Raw genomic sequence first — 15868 nt, 5'->3', positions numbered from 1 at the left:
TGTAATTACAACTGGGCGAAAAATGGGGCAAAAATCACAAAATAACAAGAACAACGCCAAGGACCCACAGGACCCCACAGCCCGAAGGAGCTCGCTAGGGACGTGGATGGCTGCAACAAGCACTTCCGGTCTCCGAGAAATCCGTGAATGAGAGCGGACGCCGCGCTGGGAGGGGTGGGGCGCGCCCGCCCTCCGCCCGAAGGCCTGGATGACCTGCAGGTGTCCTGGAGGACAGCCCTGAGACCTCGCCCCCGGCCCTGGCGCCCCGAGAGGGACGGGTGGGTCCGGGGGGGGGGGGCCACTCGCAGTCCACAGACCGCTCCCTGTCGCGCCCCCGTCCCCACTCAGGGTCCCGGCCGCTGGAGCCCCCCGCGAAGCTCGCCCGAGGACGGCGTCTCCCTGCAGCCGCAGCACTCTCCCCGGATCCCTCCGCCCTCTGCGCAGCCCCGGCTGCCCACCCCAGCAGACTCCCGGCCTGGACGGCAGGAGCCCCTCCACCGCCCGGGGGCGGTTAAGGAGCGGGAACGGCGGCTCCCTGGCTCCGAGGTCGGAGGCCTTTCCAGCCGCCCGTTGCTAGGCAGGGTGCTGTCTCCTGGCAACGCAGAGGCGGGGAATTGGCCGACAGACAGACACACTCTGAGCCAATAGCCGTGGGCTCCCTGGCCAATGGAAACGTGAGCGGTCTGTTACCAAGGAAAATCCGGTCTCTAAGTAACAGACAGGCTCGGGACGGAATCCAGAAGTTACTAGCTGAGCGGTCATAAAGAGTAAAAAAGCATTTTCTGTAAACCAGATTTAAAATTTGGCTTGCCTTCCTAAGCCCATTAGGCCCTCGGTGCACCCCGGCCTCACCACCTGCCGCTGCCTCTCTGGCCGGCACCTGTGCCCAGGCCACCTCGACCCAGACCTGGGGTACCTCCGGGACCACGCTAGTCCCCAGGACCGGGTACCCCCAGGACCCGGCTCTTCTCAGGACCCAACTACCCCAGGACCCGGCTACTCCAGGACCTGGCTACCCCTAGGACCGGATACCCCCAGGATCCAGGAACTCCCAGGAATCCGGGGTACCCCCAGGATCCGACTACCCCAGGACCTGGCTACTCCCAGGACTAGCTACCCCCAGGACCAGCTACCCCCAGGACGCAGCTACCCCATGACCTGGCTACTTCAAGACCCAACTACCCCCAGGACCGGGTACCCCAGGACCTGGCTACCGCAGGACCGGGGTACCCCCAGGGTTGGCTACTCCAGAACCCCGCTATCCCCAGGACCTGGCTACCCTCAGGACAGGTGGGCAGGCGCTGCAAGGAGAGGGTAGCAGCGACCTTGGCACGGCCTGCTGAAATCAGTGCTCTTATGTATCTCTGCTTCGTTTTAGCTTTCATTAGGTTCCTGGGAAAGAAGTGCCTCAGTCCCACGGGTCAGAAGTTAAGGGGGTGGTCGGTAATGAATCTGGCAGCTGGCAGGATGGGGGCCGGTGTCAGAGGTGAGAGCTCTATCAGCCAGTAGTGGGTCTGGTCAGGGACCAGACTTTTCACTTAGTGGCTGAGTCCAGTGAGGGTGTGAAGCTGGGTCTCACCTGCTGTGAGGACATGTCAGTGGTGGGGCCTGTGAGATCGCTAACAGGAGACCACCGCCAAAGTGATCCCCCTTTCCTACCTGATCCTGGAGAAAAGCCCATTCATCTTTCAAGATTCACAAAAGCCACCTGTGACGTAAAGATAACCCGATGAAAGAAACCCAGAGTGATTTTATCTCCAGCCCAATCTCCTTTAATTGTAAATACTCCAGAATTCTCCCTTTACTTTTTATTGAAATGTAACATATATACAGAAAAGTGCACATGTATGTACATTTGATGATTTCCTACAAACAAAACACTCCCTTGTAACCACCACCCAGTTAAAGAAACCTAACCTTAGCAGAACACTTCCTGCATCCTTTGTCTTTCCCCCCACCCAAGAGTCACCAGTGTCCTGATTTCTCACACCATAGATGAGCTGTGCCTTCTTGAGCATTATATAAATGGAATTGTACAGTATAATTTTTTTTGTAACATGCTTATTTAACTTAATCGTATGCTGTGGGATTTATCCATAATGTGCATTTAGTCGTAGATGATTTATTCACATTGCTGAATTCTTCTGTGTGTATATCCCATTATTTTTTTTACTGTTGATAGACCCCATATTTGCCTACTATGAATAGTACTATAGAATATGAATATTATAATACATGTATACTAAGTATACCTCTTAAGAAGGGGAGACAGGAAAAAGATACGTATGCTTACTTATTTTTATTTTTGCAAAACAGTAGAAAGATAGCCAGAAACCAATGAAATAGGTTTCCTACATGAGGTGACTATGAATGTAGTAGAAAGGTAAGAGAAAGAATAATCTGAGTATACTTTTTTTTTAGTGTTTATTTACTTTTGAGAGAGAGACAGAGTGTGAGTGGGGGAGGGGCAGAGAGAGCAGGAGACACAGAATCCAAAGCAGGCAGGATCCAGTCTCTGAGCTGTCAGCAGATAGCCCGATGTGGGGCTCGAACACATGAACCATAAGATCATGCCCTGAGCCGAAGTTGGACGCTTAACCGACTGAGCTGCCCAGGAGCCCCTACTTTTGAACAGTTTTAACTTGAGAACTTTTTATAAATTTCTTATATATTTATACAAATACTAATATTTGTATATTAAATAAACAATGTATATTAATATTATACAAATATTAATATTCATATATTAAATAAACAAATTTGGGTTTAAAACATTTAAAATTGAATACAAAAATAAAAGCACCAAATAAATAAATAAAAGCACAGACTTCACTGTATTTCAAACAAATGCTATAATCACAGAAAAGAAATACACAAACACGAAGAAGCCGTCCAAGTAGATTGAAATACAGTACCTTTGTTATGACTGGGAAGAATTCCTAAAGCCAGGCTTATTTTTGGTTGTTTTTGAAGTAGCATGGGCATAGAAATTCTAAGATTACTTTTGTGTTATATAACTGAACACATGATTAAATAACTAAGTAATGATTAATATTAGCGGGAACTAGGATTTTCCCTGTGGGAGGAAGCAGATACAGACCCTGAAGAGAGAAGGGGAGGCCAGTCCCATGAGGTTAGATTAGGGTTAGAATATTAACGTGCATTCATAATGTACATCTATATGTGCATGCGTGTCTATGTCTTAGCTCCGTCCATTAAAATGGCCTTGTTCTAGGGGTTTCTGGGTGGCTCGGTAGGTTAAGTGTCCAACTCTTTTTTTAAAGTAATTATTTTTAATGCTTATGTATTTTTGAGAGAGAGAGAGAGTCAGAGCACGAGCAGGAGAAGGGCAGAAAAAGAGGGAGACACAGAATCGGAAGCAGGCTCCAGGGTTCAAGCTGTCAGCACAGAGCCCGATGCGGGGCTCGAACTCACGAGCTGTGAGATCATGACCTGAGCCGAAGTCAGATGCCCAACCAGCAGAGCCACCCAGGTGCCCCAGTGTCCAACTCTTGATCCCAGTTCAGGTCTTGATCTCAGGGTCATGAGTTAAAGCCCTACATTGGGCTCCACACTGGGCATGAAGCCTACTTATATTAATAATAATAATGGTAACAATAATAGTAATAAAATGGCTTAGCAGTAATGACATCTCAGGAGCAGTGAACACACCCGCATCCACACTGAGGTGTCTAAACCCCACTCTGCGCCAACAGGAACGAGGCTCCCTTGGGGAAGGGACTGACTGAAGTAGGGACTGTATGGGACTGAGGCAGGGCAGGATCTGCTGGCACAGTCCCTCACAGATGTTTTTCTGGAGTCTTTACAGGCTAACCTCCATCGCTCGCTCCCAACTCTGGGCCCTGTCCCTTCCACTAAGAGAACAAGGGATTGAGTCCTTCCCACCCGGAGTCTCCTTTGTCCCTTCTCCTCCTCCCGTACCTGCCCGCAAACCCCTGGTCTCCTATTCGAAGGTAGGCCACGTCACCGGCCTCACCCCGGCACCAGAGGTATTTAAATGGTTCCTCTGCCCTCTTGTTGGACGGGAACCGCAGCCCGGGGGCACCCCCACACTGAGCGGGGGCCAGGCAAGGAGAAAGGGCCTCCCCAGACTTCAGGCAGGTGACGCAACCCTCCTCAGGCCCCGCGGTGTGCCTCGGGGACCCGCAGCTTTGGAGACTGGTGCTGGCCCCAGATACCTCCCGTGTGGCTGTGTCGCTGTGCAAGCTGTCTGCTGACAGCCGGCCCGCTGCCCCCACCTCAAGCCCGAGATGTGTCGCTGTGAGTGAGGGGACCATGGGAGGTCACCTGCTCAGTGACTGCAGAGCAAAAGGACGTAGGGACCCAGAGCGCCACTCCACAGACGGGGGCTCCTTCCCCTTCTCGGTCCTCACAGTGCCGCTCGGGCTGAAGGCAGACGCCCGCATGGGCAGCCATCCCTGGCCCCTGTGCTAGGCCGCTTCCTGGAGGGAGCGGCCGTCCTTCCGTGTTCACTGCTTCCCTGTGGTTTGCCCCCCTCCCCCCGGGGGCAAGGAAGCCTCAGCAGGGTACCATGTCTGGGGGCCTCAGGTGGCCGGCCAAAGGCACGGCCTTCTAGATGCTACAGGCGCCGGCATCCTCCCTGTAGTGCCCACATTCCCCTGTGCCTTCCGCCCCGAGCTGTCGGGCTGCCTGGACACGCTGTCCTTCAGGTCACCGGAGAAGGACAGCACGGACCAGGCCCTGCTGAGCAAGTGCATACCCCGCACCTCCTGTCCATAGCTCCTTTGGGTCAGCCCGTCTTCCAGCACGCGGGGAAGGAGAGCATCACCCACCTTGCTGGGCTCTGTGCAGAGGGGCCCCGGCGATAAGGGCCGGGCAGTTCTGCCTGCCTCTCCACCTCACTTGAGTGGGCCCCGGGGCTGGAAAGGTGGAGGAGGAATGGGCGTGGGGTGCAGCCACTGCTCCTCTAATGAGGGGCACAAGTAGCCTGTCTTCATCCCCCAGCCTGAGTCAGAAGGGTAGGAGGGGAGGCCGCCTTCCCAACCAGAGCTCCCCTGACATCCCACCGGTGGGTGGGGGCGGGGGTGGTTCCGGCCTTCTCAAGGGCCCGGCTCGGGACCCAGGCACCGAGACCCTGTGCTCGGTTTCTTGTAGCCCCTGCGTCCGGGCGCCTCCCCTGGTCCTTCAGACAACGGCGGTGCGTCTTGGCTCCAGAACCAGCCTGCTGTCCCCGCCTCGGTACTCAGGGCTTTCAACACACACTTGTTTCTTTAAAACGTTTAAAACGTGGATGGCTCTGTTGGAAGAGCATGCAACTCTTGGTCTTGATCTCAGGGTTGTGAGTTCGAACCCCACTTTGGGTGTAGAGTAAGTATTTATTACTTCAATAAATAAAACTTTCCCCCCCCAAAAAAATGGGGCGCCTGGGAGGCTCAGTCGGTTGAGCGTTTGACTTCAGCTCAGGTCATGATCTCACAGTCCGCGGGTTCGAGCCCCGCGTCGTGCTCTGTGCTGACAGCTCAGAGCCTGGAGCCTACTTCCGATTCTGTATCTCCCTCTCTCTGCCCCATCCGCACTCATGCTCTGTCTCTCACTCTCAAAAAATAAACATAAAAAAATTTTTTTAAATAATAAAAATAAAAATAAAACGTGAGAACACAGCAAAGTTTTGACAGTAAACTATTGTGGCTATGCTTGTGTACGTGCAGATATACCATTTTTTAAATTATTTTTTAAAGTTTATCTATTTATTCTGAGGGGGGCGGGGGAGGAGGGGCAGAAAGAGAGGGAGCGAGAGAATCCCAGTGTGGCAACAGGGAGCCTGAGGTGGGGCTCGAACTCATAAACCCGTGAGATCACCACCTGAGCCGAAATCAAGAGTCAGGCACTTAACTGACTGAGCCTGCCAGATGCCCCCAGACATACTCTTTTTATATATGTGCTAGTGACCCCCAGCCGAAATCAGGCTCAGGGCACCAGGCCGCTCCTGCATTTCGGGGGCCACGTTTCCCCTCCTGACTCATTTCAGCAGGCAGGGAGCGGGGGTCTGCAGCCCAGCTGCTGAAATCGTGGCGATACCTGCTTTCAAGTCTGATTCCAGGAGCAGCAGCGGGGAGGAAAGACCTACCAGAAGACCGTGGAGCCCTGGGGAGCCTGCCCGGGGGAGGGGAGGACAGCCTGGGCTGGTGGCGAGAGGGAGCTTCTGCAGACAGAGGGCCAGGGTACAGGCAACCAGGGAGCTCCGGCCATTCCCCTCAGGGCCCCCTGACTGTGCCCTGATTTCTGGCCCTGACCCTGCCCTCCATCAGGAACGGGTGTCCTACTTAAACGTCGGCCCCGAGGGGCTCAGGGCTGGGACGTGCGCAGCCTCTCTCACGGCCCGGTGACGACTGGGAGAGGCCAAGGGCAGGAAAGGCAAGCAGGCTGACATTCGTGCGCCACAGAGCTCCCCTTTAGCACCTTCGAGAACATCCAACAGGGTGCACATAAAACGTAAAAAATAGCAGTTTCTAACATACAGGGATGCCCGGGTGGCCCAGTCGGTTGAGCATCTGACTTCGGCTCAGGTCATGATCTCGTGGTTCATGCGTTCAAGCCCGTGTCAGGTTCTGTGCTGACAGCTCGGAGCCCGGAGCCTGATTCGGATTCTGTGTCTCCCTCTCTCTCTGCCCCTCCCCTTCTCACACTCGTTCTCTCTCCTTTCCTCTCTCTCTCTCAAAAATAAATAAACATTTAAAAAATTAAAAATAATAAGTTTCTAACACACAAAGCATTTTGTACAAAATGTTCATGGCACCGAGAAAGCCATTCGATTGAGAACACAATGACTTTGGCTCTTACTCTGAAAATCAGTGTGCAAACTATTCACGATGTAATAGTAAAATGCCACGAGGCACACCGGATCAGCGGGATAAGGTGTGTGCGCGTGCACGTGTGTGCTTGTGGCACCTTCACTGCACACACCTGTGTCCCAGGCTGACTACTGAGTCACGCTCACCTGAGCGGCTTGGGCTGGTCGTCCCAGGGAAAAATTCCCTCGGGCTCACACTGTGTCTCCAGAAAGCGACTCTCGGGGCGCCTGGGTGGCTCAGTCGGTTAAGCGGCCGACTTCGGCTCAGGTCATGATCTCACGGTTCGTGAGTTCAAGCCCCACGTCGGGCTCTGTGCTGACAGCTCAGAGCCTGGAGCCTGTTTCAGATTCTGTGTCTCCCTCTCTCTCTGACCCTCCCCCATTCATGCTCTGTCTCTCTCTGTCTCAAAAATAAATAAACGTTAAAAAAAAATTAAAAAAAAAAGAAAAAGTTAAATTAAAAAGAAAAAGAAATGAGAATGTTGTAAAGAGAGAAATAGGGGCGCCTGGGTGGCTCAGTCAGTTAAGCAGCCGACTTCGGCTCAGGTCACGATCTCGCGGTCCATGAGTTCGAGCCCCACGTCGGGCTCTGTGCTGACAGCTCAGAGCCTGGAGCCTGTTTCTGTTTCGGATTCTGTGTCTCCCTCTCTCTGACCCTCCCCCGTTCATGCTCTGTCTCTCTCTGTCTCAAAAATAAATAAACATTAAAAAAAAAAAAAAGAAAAAAAAGAAAGCGACTCTCATTCTCTGGAACATTTGGAACCCAGGGCATTTTTCTCCCTCAGGAGGTCATAGCCTTCTACTTCCCGATGTTGTTCCTCGTCTACCTCTCTGATTCAACTTAAGAAGAATAACAAGGGAGCACCTGGGGGGCTCACTCCTTTGAACGTCTGACTCCGGATTTTGACTCAGGTCATGATCCTGGTGTTGTGGGATCGAGCCCCGCGTATAGCCCTGCATCAAGCCCCGAGTCAGGCTCAGCAGTGGGCATGCAGCCTGCTTGGGATTCTCTCTCTGTCTCCCCTGCTCTCTCTCTTGCTCTCTCTCTCTCTCAAATAAAAATAAAAAAAAAATTAGGGGCACCTGGGCGGCTCAGTCAGTTGAGCGTCCAACTTTGGCTCAGGTCATGATCTCACAGTCTGTGGGTTCAAGCCCCACGCCGAGCTCCGTGCTGACAGCTGGAGTCTGGAGACTGCTTCTGATTCTGTGTCTTCCTCTCTCTCTGCCACTACCCCTCTTGTGTTCTGTCTCCCTCTCTTTCTCTCTCAAAAATAAACATTAAACAAATTAAAATTAAAATTAAAAAAATAAAAAGAAGAATATAACTTTGGATATAAGCTTTGTTTTAAATTTTAAATTTTACTTTTTTTAAAGTTTTCATTTGAGAGAGACAATGCAAGCAGGGGAGGGGCAGAGAGAGAAGGGGACAGAGACTCCAAAGCAGGTTCCACACTGACAGCATGGAGCCCCACTCAGAGTTCAAACCCATGAACCGTGAAATCGTGACCTAAGCCAAAGTCGGATGCTCAACCGACTGAGCCACCCAGGTACCCTTAAGATTCAATAATCACGATTACTAGCACTAATTAATATGATTGTTAAATTAAAATTTTTAACGTGTATTTTAATATAATTTATATTTATCATATATACAATTTATAATACATATAAAATTTAATATACTTTTAAATATAAATCTTATTATATCCTAAGCCAATTTTAGAATAATCCTATTACAGCAGAAATTGTAGAACCAGGCAAATGGAATAAAAGCATACATGTATTTCTTTCTGTTGACTTACTTTGCTGTTTCAAGGGAAAATGTGCATGTTCTCAGACCCTGCCACTGTGGGGAATAAGCTTAGGAACTCCCTGAGCCTGCACTCATGGGTTAACAAGGCATAAAGAATTACAAAGCCAGAGGAAGCTCACACCCAAGTTTGGGTAACAAGATTAGGTAAATAGGTATAGAGAGAACAGCCAAGGCCCTAAGATAGAGAGGGCAGGGCCAAAGCCCCAGGATAGGGAGGGCGGGGCAAAGGCCCCAATGCAGAGGTATATGAGGCAAACAAGATTAGGTATTCAGGGCGAAAGCGCCCCCCAATTTAGTACTGTAGCAGAAAGCTGCTTTCACAGGAAGGAAGGACCAAATTAGGTAAACAGGTAAACAGGGCTATAGACCACTGCGGGCAAAAGTTGCCCAAAGTGGAGCTAATTAGCAAAAGAAAGGTGCTCTGGTGACCCTGAGGTAGCATGCTCTGTCTTTCTTGTCCCCTAGGCTGGTAAGATACACAGATGCAGCGCCTAAGTCTGCTGCTCGGCGCCAGGATTTTGTTTTGTGTTGACCCAAACCCCTAACACCGTGTATCTTCAAAACCCTCTTTCCCTCAGGCCCATGAGTTAATATTCACAGATTTATTGTCTCTTTGTGCACGTCCATCACCATGTTTGTAAGCCTTCTGATCCTAATTAAAACGGAGCAAGGACCCTTAGTCGGGGCTGTTGTCTCCTCCTGGACATTAGCCATCTCTCGCATTTTAATCCTGCGTCCTGCTTTCGTGCTGGACAAGAAAGATCTCTAGACTCAGAGTCTACAACACGCCACATAGAGAAAAAAGTCATTTATGCTTTAAATTCTAACTCAGGGTCTGTCTTCCCACAACTCTTCATGATGAGCTCAGTCACCCACAACAAACGAACCTGCTCTTTGCCAGGGCCACAGAGTAAAGGCAGACTTGTGGCCCATACAGGTCAGCTGAGTTCTCTGCAGCCATCATTGCTCCGGAGTGGACCCCGAAACCAAGGGCGCAGCTGAGTGGATGACCTTGATGTACCACACTGTTTCGCTGTTCCTGACCAATTCATCAACCAGCTTTATAAAACTATTATTCGATCACCCGTTTATCAACTGCGTAGTAGAATTTCTTTGTCCTATCTTTGTGGTAAATGTTCTAACTGGATAAGCGCATGCACAAAGGAAAGTTTTCCAAAACAATTAGTGCTGCACAACTGTGCGAAGGAAAAGTGTACATGGAAGTGTCACACACTATTTAAAACTTGAAAATCAACAGTATTAGTACTTACGAACATTTTGTAAGATTCAGGCCACATGTTTTAGATTAAAAGAGTCTAGTAGACACTAACTGGAATAATCGAATAAAGTATTTCTTTTTTCAAGGGAAGAATACATTCACAGTGTGCGGTTGTGTGAATTACTTAAAGTTTGAAAATAAGGATTTAATATTTAAAAAATCTTAATAAACATGGGGTGTATAATACTTTTATTTTGTGGAAATAAAAGGATGTTAATATGTAACTTGACAGTATCCATTCTTTTTCAAGTGTTCACTAATTTATTTAATCAAAAGTTTGAATATTATAGACGAATCTGTCCTATCATAACATAGAACTTCCTGTGATCTGAAGATGCACCCAGTGTGTTCAACAAAGAGTAATCTCAGAATGGCTGATTTCAAGAGGTTGTGAATGTCTTATGCTCTGTTTTGTTCTAATTTTTTTTTAACGTTTATTTATTTTTGAGACAGAGAGAGACAGAGCATGAATGGGGGAGGGTCAGAGAGAGAGGGAGACACAGAATCCGAAACAAGCTCCAGGCTCTGAGCGGTCAGCACAGAGCCCGACGCGGGGCTCGAACTCACAGACCGCGAGATCATGACCTGAGCTGAAGTCGGACGCTTAACCGACTGAGCCACCAGGCGCCCCTGTTCTAAATTGTCTATACTTGTAGGTGATGTGAGTGTGAGCCCTTATATGTAAATTGCTACTTAAGCTCCTATGCATACATGCACTCTAGTGATTATAAACTATGGCGACCAAAATTAAAATGTGAAATTCAGCGGATAGCTCTGAGATATCTTCATGTGCTTATTTACAAACAGGGAAACTGTGGGTTACTAAAGATGCCTTCATAATCTCTGTTCCCAAAAGACACTCAGATTAAAACAATTACCAAACACGGTGAACGTACACTCTAGAAATCCATAAATGTCAGCCTCTGTCCATCCTTATTGTGAAAACTGATTTCAAAAGCAGGAGACTATCTTCCTGATGGCTTTAGGAGTCTGGTACTACATCGCAAGTTCTAATTAATGCACAACTTTCATATTGACAAAGTGTGTGGCCTCACCCCAGCTGACTCGAAGCCAGTGGTGGGTGATGGTCCAGTGAGACCAAAGAAAGGACCTAGAGAGAACGACGGAGAGACAGGCTTCCTGGGAGGACCTGTGTGCAGGGAGTCCGGCAGTGACCAAACGGACAAAGTATCGCCGCTGGGATCTACGTGCAGCAAGCTGTTAGAGCAACTGACCCAACAACTACCTGGGCCCTTCCCCTCCTTGCATGGCCAGCGTGCAAGGACACCTTTGCTTACAAGGGAGACACTCCAGCTTGGTCACCCCCGGAGTCCCTGACCTGGAACGCTGAGCACGTTTTTCTACATGTCCTGCCTGATGGGAATATAGAGGGAGGTCAGGGTCTCTACATTCTCAAGGCAGTGATTGACAGGGGCACCACACCAGCGATCCAGCACACGGCACACACACACAACTTTGAACGTGCCTACCGTATACATGAGAACACTACTGATGTGGCCGTAAACCGCAGTGGGACAAGCCAGGAATCATCTTTCCTAACTTGTACATCCACCAGAGTGTGAAACGTAAACATTCATCATTCCCATTTTATGATCGGGAGTTTTCATGATGAAATATTTTAATTCTTTACACATAATTGTCTATTTATAAATAATTATTTTATGTGTAAAATACACAATTTACTTGTTTACTTATGTATACATATATACCTTGAAGAATATAGTGTATATATGTCATAAACACACACGCTGAGATATTTAGATGAATTAAAAACTATGAAACAATAGCCCTCAAAATAGATCAAATCTATAGCCATTACTATATGAAATAGCCGTTACTATATGAAACATTAAATGTTTCATATAAACATTTTTACTGAAGAATTTTTCACGTGTCTTTATGAGATTTGATTACGTTTGTTTCTATCCAGGCAACATAACTTATGAGCCTTTCTCAGGGATGCAGTCCCTCAAACTGACAATATACACCACACTTCTATTAGCAATAAGGTTTCCTCTGCCAGAACCTGGGCTCCTTCTCTTATTTATTGAGTTGTAAGGGTTCTTCATATATCTGTATGTGTGAGTTCTCTCTCTCTCTCTCTCTCTCTCTCTCCCTCCCGCCCCCCTTCTCTCTCTCTCTCTCTCTCTCTCTCTCTCTCTCTATATATATATATATATATATATATATATATATACCACATACGATTTACAAATATTTTCCTCCTCTTCTGTGGGGTATCTTTAAACTTTCTTGTCTCTTGAAGCACAAAAGGTTTTAATTTGGATGAAGTCCAATTTGTTTTTTCCTCTGTTGCTCTTTCTTCTAAGAATCCCTTGGCGAACCCTCAGGGTCATGAACGGCTACCCCTAAGTCATCCCTCTGGGCCAAGTTGCCTTCCAGACTATATTATCTTGCCTCCCTACCAGCAATGTAGGAGTTCCAGTAGCTCCATATATCTCTTCACCAGCACTCAATATCATCAGTCACTTCTTCTGTTTGTTGTTAGCATTTCTAACAGGTGGGTATTCTAATAGGTAGCATTTCTGATAGGTTTCTAATGAGTGATAATCTCATTGCGGCATTAAATTCCCTAGTGATGATGTGAGTCATATTCTCTTGTGTTTATTTAATATACATAAACTTTCTCTGAAGTGTTCAACTATTTTTCCCATTAAAAAATTTGAGTTGTGGGGCGCCTGGGTGGCTCAGTCGGTTAAGCATCCGAATTCAGCTCAGGTCATGATCTCACAGTTTGTGGGTTCAAGCCCCGTGCCGGGCTGTGTGCTGACAGCTTGGAGCCTGGAGCCTGCTTCAGATTCTGAGTCTCCCTCTCTCTGCCCCACCCTCTTTCTCTCTCAAAAATAAATAAACATTTAAATAAATTTTTTTAATTTTTTTTTAACGTTTATTTATTTTTGAGACAGGGAGAGACAGCATGAACGGGGGAGGGTCAGAGAGAGAGGGAGACACAGGATCTGAAAGAGGCTCCAGGCTCTGAGCTGTCAGCACAGAGCCCGACGTGGGGCTCGAACTCACAGACCGCGAGATCATGACCTGAGCCGAAGTCGGACGCTTAACCGACTGAGCCACCGAGGTGCCCCTAAAAATTTTTTTAAATTGAGTTGCTGTGTCCTTATTTTTGAGTTTTGAGAGTTCTTTATATATTCTGGATATTAGATATAAATTCTTTCTTAGAAATGTGATTTGTGAATATTTTCTCTAATCCTTAGCTTCTCTTTTTTCTTTAACTTTACTTATTTATTTTGAGAGAGAGAGAGCATGAGTGGGGAGAGGAGCAGGGAAAAAAGATTCCACGAACCATGAGATTGTGACCTGAGCCGAAATCAAGAGCCAGATGCTTAAGTGACTGATCTACCCAGGTGCCTCTCCTTTTTCTCGTTTTCTTTTTGCTTTTTAAAGTTTACTTATTTTGAGAGAGTGCGCGAGCAAAGCAGGGGAGGAACAGAGAGAGAGGGAGAGAGAGAGGATCCCAAGCAGGTTCTGCATCATCAGTGCAGAGCCTGATGCAGGGCTTGAACCCACCAACCATGAGATCATGACCTGAACAGCAACCAAGAGTCAGACACTTAACCTATTGAGCCACCCAGGCGCCCCCCCCCCTTTTTTTTCATTTTCTTAACATATTTCAATTGACCTAACTTTAAATTCATTAATACCATCTTCTCGTATGTCTCCTCTGCTGTAAATCCCATGCAATGAGTTCATAATCTCTGACGTTGTATTTTTAGTTTTAGTATTATCCACTGATTTTTTATAACTTCACTTTGTTATTAGTTCTACATCTTTTCATCCATGATATCTATCTTTTCCTCTATCTTCTTCTACTATTTTTTTCTTGAGAGAGAGAGGGCACACGTGAACGAGGGGCAGACAGGGAAAGAGAGAGAGAGAATCCCACAAGGGGCAGAGAGAGAGAGAGAGAGAGAGAGAGAGGGAGAAAGAGAGGGAGAGGGAGGGAGAAGCGGGGCTTGAGCTCACCTGATGCAGGCCTCCAACTCATCAACTGTGAGATCATGACTGAGGCACCAGGCGCCCCTCTACTTATTTTTTTGATATTTTTAAGGAAGAGAAGAAAGAATCCCAAGCAGGCTCCACGCTCAGTGTGGAGCACAAACCAGGGCTCAATCCCACAACCCTGGATCATGACCTCGGCCAAAGTCAAGAGGCAGATGCTCAACCGATTGATCCACCCAGGCACCCCATATCTTTTCCTACTTATTAATAATAGTTATTTCAAAGTTATTATCTGTCCATTCCAATGTCTGAATCATTCATAAGATTTCCCCAGTACATTTTCTTTAATCTTTATTTATTTTTGAGAGAGAGAGAGACAGAGCGTGAGTGCGTGAGGGGCAGAGAGAGAAGAGACACAGAAGCCGAAGCAGGCTCCAGGCTCTGAGCTGTCAGCACAGAGCTGGACATGGGGCTTTAACCCACGGACCATGAGATCACGACCTGAGCCGAAGTCAGACCCTTAAACGACTGAGTCACCCAGGCGCCCCTTGGATTTCTCCAATACTTTATATCCTTCTGGACTTTTTATGTGTACTTGTTCTATCTGCTAATAATAGAAGGGACTTAGTTAAAACCTCCAATTATGATTGTGCATTTTTCTACTTCTCCCTTTAGCGCTATCCATTTTTAAACAGCTTTATTGAGACATAATTCACATGCCATTGAATTTGCCCACTTAGGTGTTCAGTTCAGCGACTCTCCGTGAATCGGTAGGTATGTGTCCCTCATTAAAGTCCAGTGTCATCACTGCCAGATGTTCCCCCCACTTCCGCTGGCAGTTAGTCCCCACTTGTAAGCCTGGCCTAAGGCAACCACAAGTCTGGACATTTTCATGTAAATAGAAAATCCAGTCTAGTCTTTCGTGACTGGTTCCTTTCTTGCGGCAACTACGTCGTGCGTCTTTTTATCGCAAAAAGGGATTTTATTGTATGGACATAGCATATTTTCCTTCGCCACTCACTAGCTGTTTTGAATTTTTTCCAGTATTTGTTTATTATGAGCAATTCTTCTAGGAACTCACATACTGTGCAAGGTTGGGAGGCTGTCTTGTAGGAAGCTCTACATGCCCCAAATCAAGAACTGTCCCTCCCACACTTGTAACGCCAAGGGTCCAATCTAAAAATAAAAACACTGTAAGTAAAACAGGGAACTTAATGTGGGAAGTTGGTGACACGGGTGATAGGAGGGATGAGGTGCCGGAGAGGGTGGGGAGGCGTCCCAGATGCGAAAGCCAAGGTGCAGAAGCAGGAATCCATGACCGTCACTCAGCAGGGGGACAAAAGGAGGAGGTGTTTACCGGATCCCCGGTCCAGGGTCACCCAGCGGAAGCTGTAACCACAGCATGTCTACCTAAGAACAGCTGGAGTGACAGAGGAGACACAGCCATTGCTGGAGAGGTTACCTGAGGCCCAGACGGAAGAAATATTTTTTGTTTACTAATCTCACACCCTTCAGTTTCCCCTCAGTTTCCCAAATTCATCTAGAAGCACTTGATACAGGAGACTGGGATACACCTGCGGGCCAGGCTTCCCCAGCCCTGGGAGTAGAGCAGGGAGGGTAGAGGAAGGAATGGGTCTGAGGACCAGGCAGGTCCAGGGTCAGCACGGTCCACCCACTCTGTTATTTGTCACCCTTCCTTCTCATCCTCCCGTGATACACATGTGACAGTAAGGTGACAATGCTGTCCTGCCTATCATGAATGGGCGAATCCCACAGTGACACTCTCATCCTCTCCCCAACGAGAGAAAATACAAAGTCCTAGAGGTCCTCGTTTGTATCTCAAGTCTAGGGTCTCTAAGCACAATGTGACTTTGCTTGATCTCATGATCTATGAACTGAATCCTAAAACAAAACCTCGCCAATTAATGTTCCATATCAAAACAAA

Source organism: Panthera tigris, chromosome D3, assembly GCF_018350195.1.
Source record: "Panthera tigris isolate Pti1 chromosome D3, P.tigris_Pti1_mat1.1, whole genome shotgun sequence".
Taxonomy (NCBI): Eukaryota; Metazoa; Chordata; class Mammalia; order Carnivora; family Felidae; genus Panthera; species Panthera tigris.
The sequence above is the reverse complement of the archived record's forward strand: the minus strand, read 5'-3'. Positions refer to the sequence as shown.